At 41.0% G+C, this 22,270-nt stretch overlaps 2 long non-coding RNA genes across 5 annotated transcripts in view; one reads left to right on the forward strand and one right to left on the reverse strand.

The window, feature by feature from the left end:
* The window catches only part of LOC130355957 (uncharacterized), a 74,764-nt gene that overhangs the window by 15,021 nt on the left and 37,473 nt on the right, over window positions 1-22,270 (forward strand). The window lies entirely within an intron of this gene.
* Window positions 1-22,270, reverse strand: part of LOC130355958 (uncharacterized) — a 63,559-nt gene that overhangs the window by 3,225 nt on the left and 38,064 nt on the right. For all 3 annotated transcript variants that reach the window (XR_008888715.1, XR_008888716.1, XR_008888717.1), the window contains exon 2: window positions 3,141-3,219. This is a non-coding gene — a long non-coding RNA (uncharacterized LOC130355958). The remainder of the gene's footprint in view (window positions 1-3,140; window positions 3,220-22,270) is intronic.

A 22,270-nucleotide genomic window follows, 5' to 3' on the forward strand; every position in this document is an offset into this window, starting at 1 on the left:
ATTATCTCCATATTGAGATTATTGTTTTAGGATATTGCAAGACTTCATTCTACCTGCAGAAGAATCAAGACTCATAATCTATCAAAGCATTAAATTACTGCTTATACATATTGATAGAACTCCTACCTCGCCAGGCTAAGTGTTATAAGTAAATCTCCCACACAGGAAACTTGATTCAAGTTCCTCCTTCTAAAATATAGAGCAAGATCATATATCTCTGCAATTAATTGTCTTAATATCTTACCAAGATCCTGTAAGAAAATAGTCCAGAATAGGGTGGAAGTATATCAAGTTCTTCCATGTTTATATTCTTAGATGGATTTGCCCTTTCTTGGAGTCATGTGATTTGTAGTTGGTTAGAAGGGGGCAGGGAGTGTATTTAGCATTCCAGATTGATATGTCTATGATTAGATATTGTCCATCTTGATACCATGAGGTTTACACTGGACAGAGTGATGTATAAACCTTTTCTTGTATGATATCCTAACCTAGCAGTTTATGTAATCTTGTAACTAGTCACTTACTACTCACATTTATTGTTCCACTGTTATGTAGTCAATTAACAAGCTTGTAATGCTTACTAATATATCTAATTGATATTCATTTTCATATATCATTGTGTTTATTACTCATTTATGTTTATAACATTATAACCAATAAATATGCATACTTTTATAATACCTGTGTATTATTGTATATTGCAAAACTACATCCTTAAGTGTTAATGTCATCTAGTCATAAAAATAATTTGTTGATATCTGAGGAAATACTCAGACTCAGTCTATCAGACTCAGATGTGAATTGTATTGATTGGCTTTGTCTACAATTCACCAAGTCATAATTTTTAATCATTTGAAAAAAAAATATTCCTAATTAATATTTTTTGGATCATAATTCATAATTGAGTTATTACCGCCCAACAATAGATAGATAGTTATGATATGATATAGATAGAAAGAAATTATATAGATATGAAGAAGATAGATATCATATGAGATAGATAGATAGATAGTAATGATATAGATAAATAGATAGATATTTACGATACGATATAGATAATTATGATATGATATGAGATAGATAGGTATGAGATGATAGATAGATATGATATGGATAGATAGATATGATATGGATAGATAGATAGATAGATATGAGAGATGGATACATATATATATATATATATATATATATATATATAATCCCAAAATAAAGCAGCACTACTTATCCAGTCCAACCAGAAAATTGGTGCCAGCGTCCCAAAGGACTTGATCAGACTCCATCCAATATAAGAACCAGATACAGGCGCAGCACTCCAACAAAAAGTGATTTAATGTCTCATGTCAGCATTACAAGTAATGCTGACATGAGACATGAAATCACTTTTTTGTTGGAGTGCTGCGCCTGTATCTGGTTCATATATATATATATATATATATATATATATATATATATATATATATATACCGTATTTATCGGGGTATAACACGCACCCTCATTTTACCAAGGATATTTGGGTAAAAAAAGTTTTTTACCCAAATATCCATGGTAAAATGAGGGTGCGTGTGTGCGCGTGTATACCCCGATACATCCCCAGGAAAGGCAGGGGGAGAGAAGCCGTCGCTGCCTGCTTCTCTCCCCCTGCCTTTCCTGGGGTCTAGAGCCCTGCTGCCGGCCCTTCTCTCCCCCTGGCTATCGGCGCCGCTGCCCGTTCTGTCCCCCTGACTATCGGTACCGGCGCCCCATTGCCGGCGCCGACAGCCAGGGGGAGAGAAGGGGCAGCGGCACCCATTGCCGGCGCCGCTGCCCCGTTGCCTCCCCCCATCCCCGGTGGCATAATTACCTGGGTCGGGTCCGCGCTGCTGCAGGCCTCCGGCGTGTGTCCCCTGCGTCGTTGCTATGCATGGCGCCGCGCATAGCAACGACGAAGGGGGCGCACGCCGGAGGCCTGCAGCAGCGCGGACCCGACCCAGGTAATTATGCCACCGGGGATGGGGGGAGGCAACGGGGCAGCGGCGCCGGCAATGGGTGCCGCTGCCCCTTCTCTCCGCCTGGCTATCGGCGCTGGTACCGATAGTCAGGGGGACAGAACGGGCAGCGGCGCCGATAGCCAGGGGGTGAGAAGGGCCGGCAGCAGGGCTCTAGACCCCAGGAAAGGCAGGGGGAGAGAAGCGGGCAGCGACGGCCTCTCTCCCCCTGCCTTTCCTGGGGCGGTATCGGCGTATAACACGCACATAGACTTTAGGCAAAAAATTTTAGCCTAAAAAGTGCGCGTTATACGCCGATAAATACGGTATATATTGTGACGTTCTGTCTCGGGGATTAGCTCTCTGATCGTCCTGGTCACTTGCCACGGGACATGTTCCTCACAATAACTCACCTGACAACAGTTCAGGATACAAGTCTGGCACCTCGCCAGCTTTATTTCCACAGGTTGCATGTAAAACAATACATAAACAGGAACAAAATAAAGTCCTAGACCGTCTGGTCACTGACTATAACTCTCAGCATGCCCTGTCTACCAACTGGTGAGCTTCCCTCATCCAGTTAAAACATGTGCCACCTGCAACCTGATTTACTCACAGTTCACACTGTCACTTGGGCCACAGCTCCAGCTGTGTGCTTCCGTGCTTCCAACAGGGCCCCCATCTCCCCCTACAGTGACCTGCTGTTTCCCAGGGAGAGCCCAGATTAGACTGAGTTTCCTCCTTTTAAAGACCTCCCCTCTCTGCTGCCTGGTTACTTAGCTTCCAGGTGAAGGATTCCTCAGAGTGAATCAAGGAAATGCACCCTTTCCTTACCACTTTATCACAATATATATATATATATATATATATATATATATATATATATATATACATATTAGATAGATAAAACATTTGTTACATTCTATCACAAGATGTAAGAAGAAAAGAAACTGTAATGCACTTGTTTGATATGAGCATAAAAAATCGGATTTCAGAAGGATATGAATATTTTTGTACTTCATGTCAAGGTTGTTCTGTTCTTGTGTGTCCCAGCGACATGCATCAAGTAGAACCTACAGTCATTGGGAGACTATAAATAAGGTAAATCAGTCTGTCTGTGCCACTATAAATACCAAGGGAGCAGGAGCAAAGAATGAAAAGAGAGGCCTCACTCACCGAACCAGAGCTTTATTCAGGTCTTGACGACATGTAGTAGGTAACAAGCTGTTTCGTGCCACTGGCGCACTTCCTCTAGCTGGAATGACCAAGGACTTTGCATAAATACCAAGGGAATTGCTAAAATAATTTGAACCATGTTAAATTTGGAGCTAATTTTAATATTGGGAAAATGCAAATGTCCCTTATAAAATTTAAGGTGAACAAAATATATACATTATAGTAAAACAATAATACCATTTTATCATAAAAATCGCCTGGTGAGGTGTACCATCAAAAGACCTTACATGTGTATTTCATACACTATTTGGGTGTTGTTATATATACATTGATTCTTAAAATTCAATATTATTATTATCACTGCCTTTACAACCAGAACAGGTTAATAAACATTAGGCTGCAGACAACTTTAACGTCCCTGCCTCTGACCTGAAGGCACCATAAGCAGAATACAGAAACTACTTACGAAAGGAGAGTGAAAAGACCTTCCATAGACACTCATGCCATCTTTCATATACATTTAAAAAGCAGTTTGTACAAACAAGAGCTGCATTTTAAACTAAAATTAAGTGTTGTAGTGCTGAGACCCCCTTCCATCACTAGAACAAAGAGGCAGAAGTGCTCCCCTAAGGGCTCACCGATCCACAATAATTTCCTTCCCTCCATGTTATAGACGAATGCTGGGCACCTAGTTTACACTTTTATTTACTCATCCACCTGACAATTCCATTGGGTAGCAGATGGAAAATGAAGAGCAGATCTGGTGTTATCCTTGATGTGTTCTGGATCATAATAAGGACAAGCATACTTTTATACTAGTGCTGCCCTGAACTTCTAGTAGTGGAGCAACACAGCAGAAAAACTATATTGGAAATGTAACCCCTATGAGTTTTATTAATGCTGTATTATCTAAATGTCCAGTAGATGGTGAAATAAAACCACAAATGAACTGAGCATAACTTTACTGAAGGTGCCTCCACCCAGTGGGGTGCGCCTCCACCCTCCACTTGTGGAAGGTTAATACATTGTAACAGCAGGAAATTATTATCATGATTTTTTTTTTTTTAAACATGTGAGAACAACTTTTTGTGCCCAATTTAAAAGCTAAAGTGTAACAATAAATATTGAATACATCTTAGTACTTAAATGCAATGCAGCAAATAATGTGAAGCAGTAGCTTTAGTGAAAAATAAAACTTAACTGGCAATAAAAACAATATAAAAATGGCAATTGAGAATGATTGTTGCTCTTAGCTGTAGAAAAAAGGCATAAAAGGTGAAAGAGTGAGATGGAAAATATTCTGCCTTGCACATTGGCTAAATCCACAAATAAAACTAGCGTAATTCCTGTCATTTGTATACAATAAACTACTGGCGGAAAATTCTACTGTATATAAAGATGGTGCTTGAGCAATCAGGAAAGTGATAAGGGTGAGAGGAAATAGATACTTAGCAGCTACATATGTGAAAACCGTGCTTAACCGTGCAGAATTACACTAGAAAAATATATTTTACATATTGATAAAAACAGGCAAAGGAGTCTGTTTATTGCAACAATAGTGGCTTAGGCATAATTATATACATAAGGCATAATCATAAAAAGACTTATCCCTCTTAGCTTAAATGTTTCTTAGATTAATTATGTATCATTCATTAACTCTGAATACTATTTGTCAATATATTCATATATTAGAAGATACCGTAGCAAATAAGAGTACATTCATTACAAAAGTTACTATAAGGCTATGTTCACACATCTGAATGTTCGCACGGAAAATCTCCATGTGGACATTCCGCAAACTGCAGGACCAGGACCACAGGGGAATGTATTTTGTGCGGAGTCTGCAGAAAGAATAAACAGGTTTTTTTTTTTTTTTGGCGGACACAGAAAACGGGATTTCCAAGCAGGAAACATCTGGCATAAAAATTCAGCCGTGTGCAAAGCTCAGCAGAATCACATTAAAGGGGTTATCCATGAAAAAACTTTTTTTTATATATCAACTGGCTCCAGAAAATTAAACAGATTTGTAAATTACTTCTATTAAAAAATCTTAATCCTTTCAATAATTATCAACTGCTGAAGTTGATTTGTCGTTTTCTGTCTGGCAACAGTGTGCAGTTCCCGAGACAAGCAGAGATGTCAGCAGAGAGCAGAGAAGAAGAGGTTTGCTATGGGGATTTGCTTCTAAACTGGGCGGTTCCCGAGACACATGTCATCAGAGAGCACTTAGACAGAAAAAAACTGGTCAACTTCAGCAGCTCATAAGTACTGAAAGGATTAAGATTTTTTAATAGAAGTAATTTACAAATCTGTTTATCTTTATGGAGCCAGTTGATATATAAAAAAAAGTTTTTTCCTGGATAACCCCTTTAACCCCTTAAGGACCGGGGGTTTTTCCGTTTTTGCATTTTCGTTTTTTGCTCCTTGCCTTTAAAAAATCATAACTCTTTCAATTTTGCACCTAAAAATCCATATGATGGCTTATTTTTTGCACCACCAATTCTACTTTGTAATGACGTCAGTCATTGTGCCCAAAAATCTACGGTGAAACGGGAAAAAAAATCATTGTGAGACAAAATTGAAAAAAAAAACGCCATTTTGTAACTTTTGGGGCTTCCGTTTCTACGTAGTACATTTTTCGTTAAAAATGACACCTTACCTTTATTCTGTAGGTCCATATGATTAAAATGATACCCTACTTATACAGGTTTGAATTTGTCGCACTTCTGGAAAAAATCATAACTTCATGCAGAAAAATTTATACGTTTAAAATTGTCATCTTCTGACCCCTATAACTTTTTTATTTTTCCGTGTATGGGGCGGTATGAGGGCTCATTTTTTGCGCCGTGATCTGAAGTTTTTAACGGTATCATTTTTGCATTGATAGGACTTATTGATCGCTTTTTATTCATTTTTTCATGATATAAAAAGTGACCAAAAATGCACTATTTTGGACTTTGGAATTTTTTTGCGCACACGCCATTGACCGAGCGGTTTAATTAACGATATATTTTTATAATTCGGACATTTCCGCACGCGGCGATACCATTTATGTTTATTTTTATTTTTATTTACACTGTGTTTTTTCTTTTATGGGAAAAGGGGGGTGATTCAAACTTTTAATAGGGAAGGGGTTAAATGATGTTTATTCACTTTTTTTTTGCACTTTTTTTTTGCAGTGTTATAGGTCCCATAGGGTCGGGAGTGGACACATGACGTTCCAGTACGTCATGTGTCCTTAAGGGGTTAAATTCAACGGGACTCTGTTGCAGCGGAATCTCCGTGCTGAATTCCAAATTCATAAATTGACAGAATGAAGTGAGTAGATCAGTTAGGGACTGCCAGCTGATGAAGATAATCTCAGGACCAGATAATGCCCACTCCTACAGGAGAAATATATCTATATAGTGCCCCCTATTGGATGTAGTTTACATGTCAGTCAATGTCCTACGTATTAAAGAGCTTCGAAACATGACTAAGGATTTTAGCCAAATCAGAATGTCTGTAGACAGCTGTTTGTTGATGTTGCCCCTCATCTTTGGAGAGATTGGTATTGGTTGACTATTTAAATGGTGAACTGATTCTCCTTTTGGAGACCAACAACAATTAAGGTGTACCTATCAGATAAAAAAAAAAAAATTTAAGGGGTATTCCATGGAAAAACTTTTTATTTTATTTTTTTATATCAACTGGCTCCAGAAAGTTAAACAGATTTGTAAGTTACTTCTATTAAAAAAAATATTAATTATTTCAATAATTATCAGCTGCTGAAGTTGAGTTGTTCTTTTCTGTCTGGCAACAGTGCTCTCTGCTGACATCTCTGCTTGTCCCGGGAACTGCACAGAGTAGAAGAGGTTTGCTATGGGGATTTGGACCGTTCCCGAGACAGGTGTCATCAGAGAGCACTTAGACAGAAAAGAACAACTCATAAGTACTGAAAGGATTAAGATTTTTTTTATAGATGTAATTTACAAATCTGTTTAACTTTCTGGAGCCAGTTGATATATAAAAAAATGTTTTTTTCCTGGATAACCCCTTTAACCCCTTAACGACCAAGGACGTACCGGTACGTCCTTGGTCCTGCTCTTCTGATATAACGCGGGGTTACACAGTAACCCCGCGTCATATCATGGCGGGCCCGGCGTCATAGTGAAGCCGGGACCCGCCTCTAATAGCGCGCAGCGCCGATCGCGGCGCCGCGCGCTATTAACCCTTTAGCCGCGCGCTCAAAGCTGAGCCGCGCGGCTAAAAGTGAAAGTGAAAGTTCCCGGCTAGCTCAGTCGGGCTGTTCGGGATAGCCGCGGCTAATCGCGGCATCCCGAACAGCTGACAGGACAGCGGGAGGGCCCCTACCTGCCTCCTCGCTGTCCGATCGCCGAATGACTGCTCAGTGCCTGAGATCCAGGCATGAGCAGTCATCCGGCAGAATCGTTGATCACTGGTTTCTTATGAGAAACCAGTGATCAACATAGAAGATCAGTGTGTGCAGTGTTATAGGTCCCTATGGGACCTATAACACTGCACAAAAAAAGTGAAAAAAAAAAGTGAATAAAGATCATTTAACTCCTCCCCTATTAAAAGTTTGAATCACCCCCCTTTTCCAATAAAAAAAAAAACACAGTGTAAATAAAAATTAAAATAAACATATGTGGTATCACCGCGTGCGGAAATGTCCGAATTATAAAAATATATCATTAATTAAACCGCTCGGTCAATGGCGTGCGCGCAAAAAAATTCCAAAGTCCAAAATAGTGCATTTTTGGTCACTTTTTATATCATTTAAAAATGAATAAAAAGTGATCAATAAGTCCTATCAATGCAAAAATGGTACCGTTAAAAACTTCAGATCACGGCGCAAAAAATGAGCCCTCATACCGCCCCATACACGGAAAAATAAAAAAGTTATAGGGGTCAGAAGATGACAATTTTAAACGTATTAATTTTCCTGCATGTAGTTATGATTTTTTCCAGAAGTCTGACAAAATCAAACCTATATAAGTAGGGTATCATTTTAATCGTATGGACCTACAGAATACATATCAGGTGTCATTTTTACCGAAAAATGTACTACGTAGAAACGGAAGCCCCCAAAAGTTACAAAACAGCGTTTTTTTTTTCAATTTTGTCGCACAATGATTTTTTTTCCCGCTTCACCATAGATTTTTGGGCAAAATGACTGATGTCATTACAAAGTAGAATTGGTGGCGCAAAAAATAAGCCATCATATGGATTTTTAGGTGTAAATTTGAAAGAGTTATGATTTTTTAAAGGCAAGGAGCAAAAAACAAAAATGCAAAAACGGAAAAACCTCCGGTCCTTAAGGGGTTAATATGTTACTCTGTACCTAATCCTGACCATGTTCATCTCATTTTATATGCCTCTATCACCTTAGCTCACAGTGTTAAAAATCCTCTCAGAGGAAGGGGGCATGTCCCTCCCGTGTGATGGTCCGAGGTGATTGGTGTATCGAGTCATGCAGCCTTGTCCATGAGTCATCTCTTGTCCATGACTCATGGACAAGCTGATGCTGCTGCAGGACTGGTTAGTAAGTATGGGGACCCCTAGTGGTGGGATTTTCGGGAGTAGTTTTCTTTATTAAATATCAACTTGCTTGGTTAATGGAAAAATTAAATTTTACTTTTTAATGCCGTTATTTTGCGGTTCATATTTTTTATTAGATAATTTTTATTAACTCTTCTTTTGTTGGTCAAAAAGGAAAATGGGATTTTGTCATTTATTTTTTCCATTTTAAGTTTACGCCACTCATCGTATGGTAAAAATAACATTAAAGCTTTATTCTGTGGATCAGTACGATTATAGCAATAATAACAGGCACTGGATTCACCACGAGCCGCATCTGAATGCAGGACCACTTTCCTTTCTCCCTGCCACTGCAGGACGGATATGTTTCTACTAATCGGCGCTGCATGCTGGATTCCCACGCTAACACAGGACTTCCGATATTGACATTGACAAAGGAATGCCTGCGTAGATGATATCTGTGTAGATAAGTACTGGCCACCTGTAGCCAGTACTTATAACCTGGAATGCACATTACTATAACGTAGATGCATGTTTGTTTTTTTAACTATTCTTTGGAGCTACATTTGCAAAGGTTCCCCTGAAGACGTCCACGTGCATGCTAAAAAGCATGCGGACAGAAACGCGTTGGGAATATATGTAAATTATATTAGAAATGTGGTTATTATTTACCACAATTGACTAACCACTGTCCCTTCGGGTACAGCGAGTAGCTCTTATGGTGAAACTCTGCAGCCTCATACTTTTGGGTAGCAAAGTTCTATGTATATCCTACACCTTTTGGTATTCACTTTTTTCTATCTGGTGGCTTTTAACGTGATTAATAAATTTGTTACTTTTAGCGACACCCTTTTCATCAACTATTGCCTTGATGTACCTTTTGATTACGATTACAGCAATACCAAGTTTTGAACCTTTTTTTTTTTTTACTACATTGCTATAATAGAAACATAAAAAAAAATAAAAAATTGTGTTGCCACATTACAATATCCATAACTTTTAGATTTTTCACGTGACACTATGTTCGGGCTTATTTATACTGGGAAACTTGTAGTTTTAATCTGTTAAGGACCCATGTTGTACTGATATGTCATGGGACCCTGGTAGTTAAGGACCCATGATGTGACGGGGACCGGACAGGGGTGACTGCTGATAGTGATCAGCAGGCACCCCGCGCAAATGTCCAGGGGGGTCATCAGACCACCCCATGTCGGTGATCACCGCAACTCGCCGGTGAATTCACACCAGTGATTTGCGCAATTCAGGGTCATATGCGTCTATGGTGACCCGGAAAATAAGGGGGATCGTGGTTGTCCAAGACACCCACGATCCCCCTGAAGGGATAGGAGTGAGGTGTTTTGGCATGCTGGGATTTGTAGTTTTGCAACAGCTGGAGGGCTACAGTTTGAGACGATTATACAGTGGTCTCTAAACTGTAGCCCTCCAGCTGTTGCATAACTACATCTCCCAGCATGCCCTTCGGCGATCAGTACATGCTGGGAGTTGTAGTTTTGAAAGAGCTGGAGGTTTGCCCCCCCCCCCCCCCCATGTGAATGTACAGGAAACATTCACACGGGCAGGTTTACAGTGAGTTTCCTGCTTCAAGTTTGAGCTGCGGCAAATTTTTTGCTGCAGCGCAAACTTCTAGAGGGAAACTCACCATAACCCACCAGTGCACTAAACATAATAAAGGGTAAAACACTACATATACACACCCTTACACTGTCTCCCCCCAATACAAATGAAAAACATATCGTACGGCAGTGTTTCCAAAATGGAGTCTCCAGCTGTTACAAATCAACAACTCCCAGCATTTCCTGATAGCCCCTGACTGTCCAGGCATGCTGGGAGTTTAGCAACAGCTGGAGGCACCCTGTTTGGGAATCACTGGCGTAGAATACCCCTATGTCTCCCCTATGCAATCCCTAATTTAGTCCTCAAATGCGGATGGCGCTCTCTTACTTCAGAGCCCTGTCATATTTCAAGGAAACAGTTTAGGACCACATATGGGGTATTTCCATACTCGGGAAAAAATGTACTACAAATATTGGGGGGCTTTTTTTCCCTTTACCCCTTATGAAAAGGAAAAGTTGGGGGCTACAGCAGCCTGTTAGTGTAAAAAAATAAAAAATGTTACACTAACATTCTGGTGTTGCCCCATACTTTTTATTTTCACAAGCGGTAAAAGGAAAAAAAGAACCCCAAAATTTGTAACGCAATTTCTCCTGAGTACGGAAATACCCCATATGTGGGCGTAAAATGCTCTGCGGACGCACAACAAGGCTCAGGAGTGAGAGCACTCTATGTACATTTGAGGCCTAAATTGGTGATTTGCACAGGGGTGGCTGATTTTACAGTGGTTCTAACATAAACGAAAAAAAATAAATACCCACATGTGACCCCATTTTGGAAACTACACCCCTCATGTAATGTAATAAGGTGTACAGTGAGCATTTAAGCCCCACAGATGTCTGACAGATTTTTGGAACAGTGGTCCGTGAAAATTAAAAATGCAATTTTTCATTTGCACAGCCCACTGTTCCAAAGACCTGTCAAATGCCAGAGGGGTGTAAATACTCACTGCACCCCTTATTAAATTCTGTGAGGGGTGTAGTTTCCAAAATGGGGTCACATGTGGGGAAGTCCACTTTTCTGGCACCACGGGGGCGGGGGGGGGGGGGGTGGCTTTGTAAACGCTCAAGGCCCCTGACTTCCATTCCAATCAAATTCACTCTCCAAAAGCTCAATGTGACTCCTTCTCTTCTGAGCATTGTAGTTCGCCCGCAGAGCACTTGATGTCCACACATGGGGTATTTCCATACTCAGAAGGAATGGGGTTACAATTTTTGGGGGTCATTTTGTCCTATTACCCCTTGTAAAAATTTTAAATTTAGGAAAAACCAGCATTTTAGTGAAATTTTTTTTTTTTACTTACACATCCAACTTGACAAAAAGTCAAAAAACACTGAACTGCTGCTGAACTTTGAAGCCCTCTGATGTCTCCCAAAAGTAAAAACATGTCAACTTTATGATGACAACATAAAGTAGACATATTGTATATGTGAATCAATATATAATTTATTTGGTATGTCTATTTTCCTTACAAGCAGAGAGCTTCAAAGTTAATAAAAATGCAAACTTTTAAATTTTTTCATAAAATTTTGAAATTTTTCACCAAAAAATTATGCAAGTATCGACGAGTGGAATCAGAGTGAAAGTTAAAAGCATCCCAGAGTTATTAATGCTTAAAGTGACAGTGGTCAGATGTGCAAAAAATAGCCGGGTCCTACACTGAAAATTGGCTAGGTCCTTAACCTCTTCAGGACACAGGGCGTATGGATACGCCCTACATTCCGAGTCCTTAAGGACGCAGGGCGTATTCATACGCCCGTGGGAAATCCGGTCCCCACCGCTAGCCGGTTGGGGACCGGAGCCGGATGCCTGCTGAAATCGTTCAGCAGGCATCGCGGCATATCGCCCAGGGGGGTCATTATGTCCCCCCATGTCGGCGATGGCCACAGATCGCTGGACAATTCAGCCCAGCGATCTGCGGCGGATTCCGAGTAAATCGGGTCTCCGGTGACCCGGTATTACAGGCTGTTTGGGGCCGTCTCTGACGGCCCCAAACAGCCATAGCCAGCAGGGGTGAGGTGGCACTGAGTGCCACCTCCCGATCGCCCTGATTCGTCGGCACCTGCTGCGGCAGTAGGAGATGAGTGACAGCCTCCTGCTGTTGCTTAGCAACAGCTCCCAGCATGCAAAAAGGGCATGCTGGGAGCTGTAGTTATGCAACAGCAGGAGGCAGACCACCACAACTCCCAGCATTCCCTTATGGGCATGCTGGGACTTATAGTTTTGCAACAGCTGGAGGCACCTTTTTTCTATGGAAAAGAGTACCTTCAGCTGTTGTATAACTACAACTCCCAGCTTGCACAAGCAGCTAATGTGCATGCTGGGAGTTGTAGTGGTGCATCTGCTGGTTGCATAACTACAACTCCCAGCATGCCCGTTGGCTGTCGGTGACTGCTGAGAGTTGTAGTTTTGCAACAGCTGAAGGCACACTGGTTGTGAAACTCAGAGTTTTTTTTTTACCTAACTCAGTGTTTCACAACCGGTGTGCCTCCAGCTGTTGCAAACTACAACTCCCAGCATGCACCGTAAATGCTGGGAGTTGTAGTTTTGCAACAGCTGGAGGCACACTGGTTGTGAAACACTGAGTTAGGTCACAAACTCAGTGATACACAACAGTGTGCCTACAGCTGTTGCAAAACTAAAACTCTCAGCATGTACAGTCTGTCAGCGCATGTTGGGAGTTGTAGTTTTGCAACAGCTGGATGTCCCCCCCCAATGTGAACGTACAGGGTACACTCACATGGGCGGAGGTTTACAGTAAGTATCGGGCTGCAAGTTTGAGCTGCGGCAAATTTTCTGCCACAGCTCACACTGCCAGCGAGAAACTACTGTGAACCCCCGCCCGTGCGACTGTACCCTAAAAACACTACACTACACTAACACAAAATAAAATAAAAAGTAAAAAACACTACATATACACATACCCCTACACAGCCCCCCTCCCCAATAAAAATGAAAAACGTCTGGTACGCCACTGTTTCCAAAACAGAGCCTCCAGCTGTTGCAAAACAACTACTCCCAGTATTACCAGACAGCCATTGACTGTCCAGGCATGCTGGGAGTTTTACAACAGCTGGAGGCACCCTGTTTGGGAATCACTGGTGTAGAATACCCCTATGTCCACCCCTATGCAAGTCCCTAATTTAGGCCTCAAATGGGCATGGCGCTCTCACTTTGGAGCCCTGTCATATTTCAAGGCAACAGTTTAGGGTCACATATGGGGTATCGCCGTACTCGGGAGAAATTGTGTTACAAATATTGGGGGGTATTTTCTGCTTTTACCCTTTTTGAAAATGTAACATTTTTGGGAAAACAAGCATTTTAGGTAAATTTTTTTTTTTTTTTACATATGCAAAAGTCGTGAAACACCTGTGTGGTAGAAATGTTCACTTAACCCCTTGTTACGTTCCCTGCGGGGTCTAGTTTCCAAAATAGTATGCCATGTGGGTTTTTTTTTTGCTGTCCTGGCACCATAGGGGCTTCCTAAATGCGGCATGCCCCCAGAGCAAAATTTGCTTCCAAAAAGCCAAATGTGACTAATCCTCTTCCGAGACCTGTAGTGTGCCAGCAGAGCACTGTTCACCCCCATATGGGGGGTTTTCGAAATCGGGAGAAATTGGGCTTCAAATTTAGGGGGGTATTTTCTGCTATTACCCTTTTTAAAAATGTAAAAAATTTTTTTTTACATTTGCAAAAGTCATGAAACACCTGTGGGGTATTAAGGCTCACTTTATTGCATGTTACATTCCCCGAGGGGTCTAGTTTCCAAAAGGTGACATGCCCCCCAAAAACCATTTCAGAAAAATTTTCTCTCCAAAATCCCCTTGTCGCTCCTTCCCTTCTGAGCCCTCTACTGCGCCCGCCGAACACTTTACATAGACATATGAGGCATGTGCTTACTCGAGAGAAATTGGGCTACAAATATAAGTAAAATTTTTCTCCTTTTACCACTTGCAAAAAGTCAAATATTGGGTCTACAAGAACATGTGAGTGTAAAAAATGAAGATTTAGAATTTTCTCCTTCACTTAGCTGCTATTCCTGTGAAACACCTAAAGGGTTAAAACACTGACTGAATGTCATTTTGAATACTTTGGGGGGTGTAGTTTTTATAATGGGGTCATTTGTGGGGTATTTCTAATATGAAGACCCTTCAAATCCACTTCAAAACTGAATTGGTCCCTGAAAAATATCGAGTTTGAAAATTTTGTGAAAAATTGGAAAATTGCTGCTGAACTTTGATGCCCTCTGATGTCTTCCAAAAGTAAAAACTCATCAATTTTATGATGCAAACATAAAGTAGACATATTGTATATGTGAATAAAATCAAAAAATTTTTGTAATATACATTTTCCTTACAAGCAGAAAGCTTCAAAGTTAGAAAAATGCAACATTTTCAAATTTTTCATCAAATTTTGGGATTTTTCACCAAGAAAGGATGCAAGTTACCACAAAAATTTACTACTATGTTAAAGTAGAATATGTCACGAAAAAACAATCTCGGAATCAGAATGATAACTAAAAGCATTCCAGAGTTATGTTTAAAGTGGTCAGATGTGCAAAAATAACCTCTGGTCCTTAACGCCAAAATGGGCTTGGTCATTAACCCCTTAAGGACCGGGGGTTTTTCCGTTTTTGCATTTTCGTTTTTTGCTCCTTGCCTTTAAAAAATCATAACTCTTTCAATTTTGCACCTAAAAATCCATATGATGGCTTATTTTTTGCACCACCAATTCTACTTTGTAATGACGTCAGTCATTGTGCCCAAAAATCTACGGTGAAACGGAAAAAAAAATCATTGTGAGACAAAATTGAAAAAAAAAACGCCATTTTGTAACTTTTGGGGGCTTCCGTTTCTACGTAGTACATTTTTCGGTAAAAATGACACCTTACCTTTATTCTGTAGGTCCATACGATTAAAATGATACCCTACTTATACAGGTTTGAATTTGTCGCACTTCTGGAAAAAATCATAACTTCATGCAGAAAAATTTATACGTTTAAAATTGTCATCTTCTGACCCCTATAACTTTTTTATTTTTCCGTGTATGGGGCGGTATGAGGGCTCATTTTTTGCGCCGTGATCTGAAGTTTTTAACGGTATCATTTTTGCATTGATAGGACTTATTGATCGCTTTTTATTCATTTTTTCATGATATAGAAAGTGACCAAAAATGCACTATTTTGGACTTTGGAATTTTTTTGCGCGCACGCCATTGACCGTGCGGTTTAATTAACGATATATTTTTATAATTCGGACATTTCCGCACGCGGCGATACCATTTATGTTTATTTTTATTTTTATTTACACTGTGTTTTTTCTTTTATGGGAAAAGGGGGGTGATTCAAACTTTTAATAGGGAAGGGGTTAAATGATGTTTATTCACTTTTTTTTTGCACTTTTTTTTTGCAGTGTTATAGGTCCCATAGGGACCTATAACACTGCACACACTGATCTTTTACATTGATCACTGGTTTCTCATAAGAAACCAGTGATCGATGATTCTGCCGCATGACTGCTCATGCCTGGATCTCAGGCACTGAGCTGTCATTCGGCGATCGGACAGCGAGGAGGCAGGTAGGGGCCCTCCCGCTGTCCTGTCAGCTGTTCGGGATGCCGCGATTTCACCGCGGCTATCCCGAACAGCCCACTGAGCTAGCCGGCATGCTTTCAGTTTCACTTTAGACGCGGCGTTCAACTTTGAACGCCGCGTCTAAAGGGTTAATAGCGCGCGGCACAGCGATCAATGCCGCGCGCTATTAGCCACGGGTCCCGGCCGTTGTTAGAGGCCGGGCCCGAACCGCTATGACGCGGGGCCACGCCGTGGCCCCGCGTTATAGATCGGGAGTGGACACATGACGTTCCAGTACGTCATGTGTCCTTAAGGGGTTAAGGGGTTAATTGGTATCGTTTTATCTCTTTTGTTAGGCGGACTAACAAAGTACAGCAGAAATCATAAAATAATTTTATTTTTCAAGTTGTTACAGACGTGGAGATATCAACTACAATGGGGATCAAAAGTTTGAGCACCCCAGGTAAAAATTTGTATTAATGTGCATAAAGAAGCCAAGGAAAGATGGAAAAATCTCCAAAAGGCATCAAATTACAGATTAGACATTCTTATAATATGTCAACAAAAGTTAGATTTTATTTCCATCCTTTACAATTTCAAAATAACAGAAAACAAAAAAATTGCATCTGCAAAAGTTTGGCCACCCTGCAGAATTTATAGCATGCACTGCCCCCTTTGCAAAGCTGAGACCTGCCAGTGTCATGGATTTTTCTCAATCATTATCTAGGAAGACCAGGGGATGTCAATATCAAAGGTTTTAAATGCCGAGACTCATCTGACCTTGCCCCAACAATCAGCACCATGGGTTCTTCTAGGCAGTTATCTAGAAATCTGAAACTGAAAATAGTGGACGCTCACAAAGCTGGAGAAGGCTATAAGAAGATAGCAAAACATTTTCAGATGTCAATATCCTCTGTTCGGAATGTAATTAAGAGATGGCAGTCAACAGGAACAGTGGAAGTTAAAGCAAGATCTGGAAGACCAAGAAAAATGTCAGACAGAACAGGATTGTGAGAAATCAATTCAAAACCCACATTTGACTGCACAATCCCTCCAGATAGATCTGGCAGACACTGGAGTTGTGGTACACTATTCCACTATAAAGAGATGCTTGTACAAATATGGTCTTCATGGAAGAGTCATTAGAAGAAAACCTCTTCTACATCCTCACCACAAAAATCAGCGTTTGAACTTTGCAAATGAACATATAGACAAGCCTGATGCATTTTGGAAACAAGTTCTGTGGACCAGATCAAGAGGTACTGGGCCCTACCTGTGTGAATCTCGGGCTAGGTGCTAGTGAATGGTATAAGAGTGCAGCTCCCTAGAAGCTAGACGGTGCCTGTGTTGGTGCTGACTACATTAAGAAAGCACCGAGCATTCACTCAGTTCTTGCTGTGTCGGCTTCTTTATTCGTTCATGCGAACAAGCACTGGAAACAAGGTGCGGGGAGACAGATGGTGAGGACGCTGGGGCATGGAGCGATGGGCCGTTATCGTGCCGAGGCGCTTCGTCAGGCTCAGTTGAGATCTGTGGACCGATGAGGTTAAAATTGAACTTTTTGGCCGGAATGAGCAAAGGTACGTTTGGAGAAGAAGGGGAACATAATTTATTGAAAAGAACCTCTGTCCAGCTGTTAAGCATGGGGGTTGATCAATCATGCTTTGGGGTTGTATTGCAAATTTTTGCATGGAAACTGTGACTTTTGAGCAAATATGCTGGTAGTATGGCTTAGTAAATGTCCTCTATAATGCAAACTTTGTTGATAATATGGCCACAAATGGAGTGGAGCCTGTGCAATTCTATTCACAACTCTGCTAGGACCTCGCCACCAGAAATACTTAAAAATATTTAGTATATATTTTTAGTAAATGAAACAAATAATTCAGATTGTTTTAACATGTTTTTGTTTGCTGATCATATAGTTGTCATTAATAAAAGATGAACACAAAAAAATAGATACACAACAGGCAACGTCTTGTAACTCATACACAATCCGAGCCATACGTAAGCAAAATTATAATTTGGTTGTATGCAGATGTTATTGTCATATCAAACTAAAGTATTAACAAACTAGATTATAGGCTAAAATCCTTGCTATCCATTTGGGACACAAAATGCAACACACCATTTATTACTCCTGATCTTACATTCATCTACAAAAGTGACATTGGATTATTTCGCATTATACAGGTCTACACTGTTATTAGTGTTGAGCAAGTTTTTAAAGAGTTTAGTTCGCGGCAAACAAGTTCTAGACAAACCGCCAATGCAATAACCCTCAACACATGTATAACACTGCTTAAGACCTCTAAAGCCCTGTATAACACTAATATGGTCACCTAGGACTGTATTTAACCCCTTAAGGACCGGGGGGTTTTCTTTTTTGCATTTTTGTTTTTTGCTCCTTGCCTTTAAAAAATCATAACTCTTTCAATTTTGCACCTAAAAATCCATATGATGCCTTATTTTTTGCGCCACCAATTCTGATTTGTAAAGACGTCAGTCATTTTGCCCAAAAATCTACAGTGAAACGGAAAAAAAATCATTGTGCAACAAAATTGAAAAAAAAACGCCGTTTTGTAACTTTTGGGGGCTTCCGTTTCTACGTAGTACATTTTTCAGTAAAAATGACACCTTATCTTTATTCTGTAGGTCCATACGATTAAAATGATACCCTACTTATATAGGTTTGATTTTGTCGGACTTCTGGAAAAAATCATAACTACATGCAGGAAAATTAATACGTTTAAAATTGTCATCTTCTGACCCCTATAACTTTTTTATTTTTCCGTGTATGGGGCAGTATGAGGGCTCATTTTTTGCGCCGTGATCTGAAGTTTTTAACGTTACCATTTTTGCATTGATAGGACTTATTGATCGCTTTTTATTAATTTTTAAATGATATAAAAAGTGACCAAAAATGCACTATTTTGGACTTTGGAATTTTTTTGCGCACACGCCATTGACCGAGCGGTTTAATTTATGATACATTTCCACACGCGGTGATACCACATATGTTTATTTTTATTTTTATTTACACTGTGTTTTTTTTTTATTGGAAAAGGGGGGTGATTCAAACTTTTAATAGGGGAGGAGTTAAATGATCTTTATTCACGTTTTTTTTCTCTTTTTTTTGCAGTGTTATAGGTCCCATAGGGACCTATAACACTGCACACACTGATCTTCATCATTGATCACTGGTTTCTCATAAGAAACCAGTGATCAACGATTCTGCCGCATGACTGCTCATGCCTGGATCTCAGGCACTGGGCAGTCATTCGGCGATCGGACAGCGAGGAGGCAGGTAGGGGCCCTCCCGCTGTCCTGTAAGCTGTTCGGGATGTTGCGATTAGCCGCGGCTATCCCGAACAGCCCGACTGAGCTAGCCGGCAACTTTCACTTAATAGCGCGCGGCGCCGCGATCGGCGCTGCGCGCTATTAGAGGCAGGTCCCGGCTTCACTATGACTATTACTGTGTAACCCCGCATTATATCAGGAGAGCAGGACCAAGGACGTACCGGTACGTCCTTGGTCCTTAAGGGGTTAAGTAGTTTTAAAGCTAAGTTAATTCCAAAGTTATGGCAACATGCAGTAACCCATGGTAACTTACAGCTTGTTTAGAAACACACTGCACTAGTGGATTTTGTATGCTTTTTAACACTGCAATAAAGCTGCATAAAGTATCCCTTTTTTGTTGGCAGATGACTGCTAGTGTTAAAATGCACACATGAGGTATAGGAAAATGCAATTTTTCAAATGTTCCAAAAAATACCCCTTTTTGGGAGTTCCAACAGGATTCTTGTTTCATAATAGTGAATATTTCATAATAGCTTTTAAAGGGGTACTCCGGCGCTAAGACATCTTATCCCCTATCCAGAGGATAGGAGATAAGATGCCTGATCACGAGGGTCCCATCGCTGGGGACCCCCGTGATCTTCCACGCCGCACCCCGTTAGAATCAGTCTCTGGAGCGTGTTCGCTCCGGATCTGATTACTGGCGATCACGGGGACGGAGCATAGTGATGTCACGGCTCTGCCCCGTGTGACGTCACGCTCCGCCCACTCAATGCAAGCCTATGGGAGGGGGCGTGACAACTGTGGTCGAGATGGACTCAGCCTGAGGACCTCCAGCGGTTTCGGAAGCCGCTAATGGTGGGTGCTGCATGGTAGATCCCGGGGGTTCCCAGCAGCGGGACCCCAGCGATCTGACATGTTATCCCCTATCCTTTGGATAGGGGATAAGATGTTTAGGGGCGGAGTACCCCTTTAAGGACCAAAAAAGACCAAAAAATACTGGTAGGGGCTGTAGTAGCCAGTGGACGCAAGCATTGAAGAACTGGAGGTCGGAGTAGTAGCCAGCGGACAGCAGGAAGTGGTGGACTAGTGATACTTGTAGCCAGGCCTTGTGTTGCCACTCCATGTGCTGTTGTAAAGCCACAATCCCTAACTCGTAGCCAGGCTATGGCTTATTTTTTTGTCAGGGATGGCATTGTTCCACATTTTCTGCATCTGGTAAAATAGTAGTATTTCCACACAGCAGAATACTGTGACAAGATAGAAACACCACCACCCGACTGTACCCCTCTTCTGAAAGGCTTTTTTTCTCAGGCCTACAGATGCAGCAGCGTCCACGTCACCTGCTCCTGAGCTGATCATTCTAGCAGGCCTACGCCTGGTACATTTGGTACATTTGACAGATGATCTAGCACTATCTCTGCTAAGCTTTTCTTCGCTGATAGTACCACTATCCTCCTACATCCTGTCCAACACTCCATCATCATCCACGTCACTCCTCTCTGTATGAACTTCTGATGTTTGATCATGGGCTCATTCATCCCCTGCTACGTTGGCTTACAGTATCACCACCACCAGTCCCAATAGTGCTATGCTCGGCCACTGCTTTCACCTCCTCTGCAACACACTCCAAAGGCGCACTCCTTCTGGTGACTATCCTTCTGATTTGCACAAGTGGGGGGGGGGGGCAAAGATAGAGATGATGGAAAAAGACCATCTAAGAATGACATTTAACTGTACACTATGTAACTGTAGATGATGAGAAATCCACTGAGACCTGGTTCAACATCCGACTCTTCCTCCTCCTGAGATGACCGAGAACGTGACAACCAGTCCACAATGGCTGTATTATCCTCAAAAACAACACAATCCTGGAAGACATGGACATCTTTTGCTTGCTGCTGCTGCTGCTACTTCTACTACCACCACCAGGCACCTTGCTGCTGCTGATACCTGTACTGGGCCTGAGCAAACAAGTGGTGCCCACAGTACTGGTGCTGCCACCAACATTGTTACTGGCAGAGGACATGGCAAGGGTGCTCTTTCCTGTACCCAATTCTTAGCAAATCCTTCCTTTACCAATTTTTTTGTGTAGTTTTTTTTCTTCAATGAAAAAGATTTGGATGTTATTTTTATGTTTTTGAGGTGATTCATCCCTCACCAACTAGTCAAGTGGTAGAGAAACTGCCAGTCAACTTTCATTCTTAATGCTTTCAATGCAGATTTATGTCAAACACAGGTAGAAATGCTGTATGTTTGATTAAACCCAGAAAATACACATAACTTGGCCTAAAATCCATATAACACATTCACATTCTATGTTTTCACAGATTTATGTTAAACCTAGCTACAAATGCTAAATGTTTGATTTAATTCATTCAAAATACATGTAACATGGCTGAAAATGCCTATATCATGTTCATTCTCAATGCATTCAATGTGGATTTATGATAAACCCAGCTACAAAAGCTATATGTTTGATTAAAGTGGTACTCCGGTGGAAAACGTAGTTTTTTTAATGAACTGGTGCCAGAAAGTTAAACAGATTTGTAAATTACTTCTATTTAAAAATCTTTACCCTTCCTTTACTTTTTAGCAGCTGTATGCTACAGAGGAAATTCTGTTCTTTTTTAATTTCTTTTTTGTCTTGTCCACAGTACTCTCTACTGACACCTGATGTCCGTATCAGGAAATGTCCAGAGCAGGAGAAAAACCCCATTGCAAACCTATGCTGCTCTGTACAGTTCCTCACAAGGACAGAGGTGTCAGCAGAGAGCACTGTGGACAAGACAAAAAAGAAATTCAAAAATAAAAACATTTTCTCTGTTAAAAGTACTGGAAGGGTAAATATTTTTTAATAGAAGTAATTTACAAATCTGTTTAACTGTCTGGCACCAGTTGACTAATGAAGAAATTAAAAAAATGTTTTCCACCGGAGTACCCCTTTAACCCCTTAAGGACCAAGGACGTACCGGTACGTCCTTGGTCCTGCTCCCGTGATATAACGCGGGGTTACACGGTAACCCCGCATCATATCACGGCGGGCCTGGCGTCATAATGAAGCCGAGACCCGCTGCTAAAAGCGCGCA

The sequence above is a fragment of the Hyla sarda genome, chromosome 2, assembly GCF_029499605.1.
Source record: "Hyla sarda isolate aHylSar1 chromosome 2, aHylSar1.hap1, whole genome shotgun sequence".
Lineage (NCBI taxonomy): Eukaryota > Metazoa > Chordata > Amphibia > Anura > Hylidae > Hyla > Hyla sarda.